General features: G+C 45.1%; 1 protein-coding gene across 1 annotated transcript in view; it reads right to left on the bottom strand.

Moving 5' to 3' along the window:
* The window catches only part of Ankrd42 (ankyrin repeat domain 42), a 70,092-nt gene that overhangs the window by 49,172 nt on the left and 14,214 nt on the right, over positions 1 to 6,706 (bottom strand). The window lies entirely within an intron of this gene.

The following is a 6,706-nucleotide window of genomic DNA, read 5'->3' as shown; positions in this document are numbered from 1 at the left end:
TATATATATATATGTATATGTATGTACACACACGCAAACACAATACTGATGGAAAGTAACAAAGCTTGAGGAGTGATATTATCCACCTCTAAAACTCACTAAAAGGTGACAATAATATTGTCAACAGTATGATATTGACCAAAGTATAGATACATCAACAGAACAGAGTCCAGAAATAAGACTTAATAGTCAACTGACAAAAAAAGACATTACAATGGAAAAAAATGATTATTTCAACAAATGTTGCTGTAGTGATTGGGCAGTCAGACATAAAAACAGTGAGTTGCCAAAGGGGGAGATGCACACCTGCCATCCTAGCACTCGGGAGGCTGAGGCAGGAGGGTCACTGGGAGTTCAAGGTCAGCCTCAGCTACATAAGCAAGTTCAAGGCCAGCCTGCACTACATGAGAGACCCTATCTCACAAAAACAAAACAATACAACAAAACAATGAATTTACACACAGATCTCACACACTTTAAAAAACAAAAGCCACAAGGTCCCATGCATAGTGCCCAATGAGGGAGGCAGACTAGCTAAAAGAATAGCCAGTACTGGGAGCGCTCTAAAAGGACGCCACAACTCTGGTGAGTCACACAACCTCTCAAGCAGGGACACTGCTGCACCCCAGAGAACAGCAGTCAACCAGTGTACACTGTCCTAGAAGGAGGGTCATGGCCAGGTACAGCGACACACGCCTGCAATCCCAGCACTCGGCAGGCTGCCACAAGTGTGAGGTCAGCCGGGGCTATTCAGTGAGTTCAACACAGCTGAAACTGCATAGCAAGACCTGTCTCAAAATATTAAAAAAAAAAAAAAAAAAAAAAAAAACCTTCAAAAATGTAAGGAAAAAACAAAAAAAAGGAGGGCCACAAGAGAAGACGTCCCCATGCTTCCAGTGAAGCCACACGGTCCAGCACAGCCCATGATGCATCCTGGCAGCTGACACAACTAGAGGAGGGAAAAGCTGCAGGAGATGAGTCTACACACAATCGCAGCAGTAACCACTGAGCAGCCTGAACTGACCTTGACAAACACAGATTAATTTTCTTTCAATTATTATGATTAGTCCATTGTTCAGTCCATACTGCTCACACTCCTCATGAAGAGCAGGTGCACGTATCCCACACATCTCAATTCTTTCTTCCTTCCCCCATCTCCTTGCCCTCCCACTCGCAAAAGGTCAGCTCCCTACTGCCCATTATCTAGCGCTCACTTTGCTCATCTCCGTATCCTAGGTTACTCATATAAGAGAAACCATCCTATATCTAAGGTGTGTCTGATTTATTCCACTTAACATTTAACAAAGGTCTAACTCTGACTTGGTCTTATCTTCCCAGCAGGAAAGTATAACCAAAATAAAACAGAGCAATGAAAGTATTAAGTAAAAAGCTAAGCAACATATAAAAGGGGACTCCAAACACTGCATCAGTCCCTGCTGAAGTCTCAGCTGCACTTGTAACTTAGAGTCATTAAAAAGTTTTAATTTCATCCTACTCACTCTTCCAAAAATGTTTCCTTCAGCCTCTTTTAATATATTCCCATTATGTTATTCTACTGCACTTTTAAATACCCCTCAGATTAGATGTATCATCTCAATAGGTATGTTTAAAATAGAATGGCAACACAAATATTCCAGTTACTAAGCTTTGTCATCTTTGTCATATAAACTAACTTTGTATGTTTATGTAACCTAAAGCAAGTCACCATAAAACGTCTTCGTGTTTACCAAAGAGAGGCCAGAAGCGCAGGCATAAAGGTCAGCACCTGCCTGGCAAGCACAAGGTCCTGAGTGTGATTCCCAGTATCAAAAAGTTAACAGAATAAAGGCCAGAGACAAGTTCTAAGTAAACAAGAAAATGTTAATGTCCTAGAGGTCATAAAACCATAGATACTGTATGTTTATTCATTTGCCGTTGTTATAAATTAAAATAGGATATTAAATTTCTTCTATTCAAAACAAGGAGAGGGCTGGTGAGATGGCTCAGTGCTCTAAAGCACCTACTTAGAACAAGCTTAGCAAAGCACAGTGGACCGCGGTTCAATCCCCCAGCACCACATGCCAGCCAGCCCCGCCCCCTGGTGGGCTGAGCTGGCCACACACACACACACACACACACACACACACAAAAATAAATAAATTTAAAAAAAAAACAAACAAGGAGAAATCTGTGTGCTCTTAAACTCCCTCCATTATACTTGAGTATAATAGAGATCAATTTTAAGGATAAAAGGCTCATGCCAAGTGGTACTAATTTCTACCACAACAGTAGATGTATATAATAAATGTGTCCAAATCACACAATATTTGGACAGGGAGCCCTACTATAAACTGCAGCTGTGTGATGATGTTGGGTCCCAGCAGACGCACCACTGGGAAACCAACAGATCACTGAGAAACTCTTGCATCTTTTGCTCAATTATGCTCAACCTAAAACTGCTCCAAAAAGCCTATTTCTGAAGAAGAGACAATACTTTCCTTTGATGCTGAGGGTTAAATCCAGGGCCTAATGGCCCCAGAATGTATATAGTCAGTCTTTCTCCCATCCCACTCCGGAGGGACCTGAGGCCTTCTGGCCAAGTGACTGTACACTAGGGAAAAGGGAATCATCAGACATTTCAGGGACACTGGTTCTGAACTGACAGTGACTGCAGGGGATCCAAAACACCACAGCAGCCCTCCAGTAAGAGTAGGGGCCCACAGAGGTCAAGTCATCAATGGAGTTTTAGCAAAGGTCCAACTCACAGTGGGGCTAGTAGGCCCTCAAATCCACCCTGTAGTCATCTGCCGTGTTCTGGAATGTATAATTGGGATAGATATGTTTAGTACTTGGCAGAATCCTCACATTAGTTCCCTAACCTGTCATGTGAGGGCTATTATGGGTGGAAAGGCCAAATGGAAGCCATTAGACTTGCCCTTGCCTGGTAAAATAGTGAAGCAGGGGCCAGGGAGATGGCTCAGTAGGATAAGCGCTTGACTGGCAAATGCAAGGATCTGAGTTCAATCCCCGGTTCCGCAAAAAAAAAAAATAGTGAAGCAAAAGCAGTATCACATTCCTGGAGGGACTTTAGACATTAGTGCCACCACCCAGGACTTGAAGGATGCAGGGGTGGTGGTCCCCACCACATCGCCATTTAATTCTTGCATTTGGCCTGTGCAGAAGGCAGATGGGTCTTGGAGAATGAGGCAGATTACTGTACACTGAATCAAGCAGTGACTCAAGTGCAGCTGTGGTACCAGCTGTGGTTTCCCTGCTTGAGCAGATTCACACATCTCCTGGCAGTTGGTATGCCGCTGTTGATCTGGCAAATGCCTTCTTCTCCATACCTATCCATAAGGACCATCAGAAACAATTTGCTTTCAGTTGGCAAGGCCAGCAATATGCCTTCACTGTCCTACCACAAGGGTATATTAACTCCAGCCCTGTGTCACAACTTAGTTCGTAGGGATCTTAGTCGCCTTTCTCTTCCTCAAGATATCACACTGGTCCGTTACATTGATGATGTCATGCTGACTGGGTCTGGAGAGCAGGAGGTGGCAACCACCTCGGATTTGTTAGTACAGCATTTGAGAGCCAGGGGATGGGAGATAAATCCCACAAAATTGAAGATCCTTCTACCTCAGTGAAGTTTCTGGGAGTCCAGTAGTGTGGAGCACGTAGAGATATTCCTTCTAAGGTAAAAGATAAGTTGTTGCATCTGACTCCCCCTATGACCAAAAAGGAGGCACAGCACCTAGTGGACCTACTTGGATTTTGGAGACAACACATTCCTCTCTTAGGTATTTTACTCCAACCCACTTACCGAGTGACTCAAAAGCTGCTAATTTTGAGTGGGGCCCAGAACAGGAAAAAGCCCTGCAACAGGTCCAGGCTGATGTCCAGGCTGCTCTGCCCCTGGGACCATACGATCCAGCAGATCCAGTGGTACTTGAAGTGTCAGTGGTAGATAGGGATGCTGCTTGGAGTCTCTGGCAGGCCTCCATAGGTGAATCACAGCGGAGGCCTTTATGATTTTGGAGCAAGGCTCTGTCATCATCTCCAGACAACTACTCTCCTTTTGAGATACAGCTCTTGGCCTGTTACTGGGCCTTAGTGGAAACTGAACACTTGACCATGTGACACCAGGTCACCGTGAGACCTGAGTTGCCTGTCATGGCCTGGGTATTATCTGCTCCATCAAGTCATAAGGTTGGATGTGCTCAGCAACAGTCCATCGTTAAATGGAAGTGGTATATTCATGATAGAGTCAGGGCAGGTCCAGAGGGTACAAGTAAACTACATGAGGAAGTTGCCCAGATACGTATGGCTCCTACACCTGCTGTACTGCCTTCTATTACCCAGCATGCATCTATGGCACTGTGGGGTGTACCATATAAGCAGCTGTCGGAGCAAGAGAAGAGTAGGGCCTGGCTATGGATGGCTCTGCACACTATGCAGGCACCACCCACAGTGGACAGCTGCAGTGTTACAGCTCCTTTCTCGGATGTCACTAAAGGACAGTGATCAAGGGAAATCGTCACAGTGGGCAGAACTTCCAGGAGTGCACTAGATAGTACATTTCGCCTATAGAAAAAAGAGGCCAGATGTGCAACTATGTGCTGACTCATGGGCCACTGCCAGTGGTCTGGCTGGTCAGGAACTTGGAAGGAGCACGAGTGGAAAATTGGTGACAAAGATATTTGGGGATATATCCAGCCATAGTGGCATGGATAGAGGGTATGCTTGGGCTCAGCAACGTGGACTCTCACTCACCAACGCTGATCTGGCTACAGCCACTGCTAAATGCCCAATATGCCAGCAACAGAGACCAACACTGAGTCCCCTGATATGGCACCATTCCCCGGGGTGGTCAGCCTGCAACCTGGTAGCAGGTTGATCATACTGGACCACTTCCATCATGGAAGGGACTGCGCTTTGTCCTCACTGGCATAGACATGTATTCTACACACGGATTTGCCTGTTGCACGTAATGCTTCTGCCAAAACTACCATCCCTGGACTTACAGAATGCCTTATCCACTGCCTTGGAATCCCACGCAGCATTGCTTCTGACCAAGGGAACACATTTTATAGCCAAAGAAGTGAAGCAGTGGGCTCGTGCTCATGGAATTCACTGGTCTCATCATGTTCCTCACCATCCAGAAGCAGCTGGATTGAAGGAAAGGTGGAATGGTCTTTTGCAGACACAGTTACAGTGCCAGCTAGGTGACAGTAGTTTGGAAGACTGGGATAAGGTACTTCAAAAGGCTGTGTATGCTTTGAATCAGCGTCCTCTGTATGGTACTGATCCTACAGCCAGGATCGATGGGTCCAGAACAAGGGGTGGGGCTAGGAATGGTACCATTCACCATTATCCCTATAGATCCACTAGCAAAATTTTTGCTTCCTTTCCCCACAACCTTATGTTCTGCTGGACTAGAAAATCCTAGTCCCAGAGGGGGGAAGGCTTGTGCCTGGAAGCACAGTAATGATACCAGTGAACTGGAAGCTAACATTTCCCCCTGGACACGTTGGTTTCCTCATGCCTCTGAAGAAAGCTGCAAGCAGAGATCAAAGCCAGCTCCAGAGAAAAGCCATGGGAGCTGCCAGCAGAAGTGCCACAGGGGTGGAGCCATGTAAGACTTTCGGAGCTCGCAACTCATTACAGATTGCACTGGACATTCCACATGGAACTACAGGACTTAATATTTGCCCTTCTGGATTTTGGACTTGTTTTGATCCCAGTAGTTTGTATCCTCCTTTGTATACCTTTTGGAATGGTGGTGACTTTGAATGCTGGAAGTGTTTAACTTTTCATTTCTACAGAGTCTCTTAGCTAAGAGTGTGCCTTAAATCTTGGTGATGTGGGACTCTGGACATTTCAGCAATGCTGAAACTGTCAGGACTGTGGCAACTCTTGTAGACAGACTAGACTAAAATGCCTTTTGCATAAAGGGATGTGTATGAGTCTTTGGGGGGCCATGTTATGCTTCTCATGCAATATAATGTTGGTAGACTTAATAGTGATTCATACGGATTATTAAAGTGTTATAATGTCCCAGTTGTGACATGTTAATAAACATGTCTTTGTATCTGGAGACTAGTTTAAAGAAGTATATGGGTAGCTGCCAAGTTGACAAGGGGTGGATTGTGGTGGTTGATACACTGTGTCAACTTGAGATGGAAGCTTCTCTGGATTTGCTTGGTGATTCCATGACCTGGGGCATGAGGCCCCACCCTAGCGTAAGGAGGGCCACCCCAGAGTGACTCAGCACAAAAAGGGGATATAAAGGGGTTGAAGAAGGCTTCTGTGCATCCCACTTGCTTGAAGAAATCCAACATATAAATACAGAGCAAAATAAAAGGCAGACAATGGAAAGGAGGAAACAGATCTCTTACAGATGGGAAGGGACAAAGAGATGGGGGGGCAGGGGAAGGAAGCAGATGAAATGACAAGTGCTATGTGTACACAGACTCCCGCAGGGATGTAATCATGATGCACCGTGAACAAGGACTAATAAAAAATAGCGTGTGAAGAAAAGCAGAGACCAAAAACACCACAAACTGGCAGTGATACATAAAGAGAAATTTATTTCACACTGTTCCAGATGCTGGAAAGTCTAAGATCAAAGGGCTAGTAGATTCTATGCCTGGTAATGGCCTCTTCCACATAACGAACTTTCTAACTGCATCCTTAGATGAAAAGACTAACTAGCTTCCTGAATGAA

This window comes from Octodon degus, unplaced genomic scaffold, assembly GCF_000260255.1.
Source record: "Octodon degus isolate 3935 unplaced genomic scaffold, OctDeg1.0 scaffold00049, whole genome shotgun sequence".
NCBI classification, from domain to species: domain Eukaryota; kingdom Metazoa; phylum Chordata; class Mammalia; order Rodentia; family Octodontidae; genus Octodon; species Octodon degus.
This window is presented reverse-complemented; position numbering and strand designations above follow the sequence as displayed.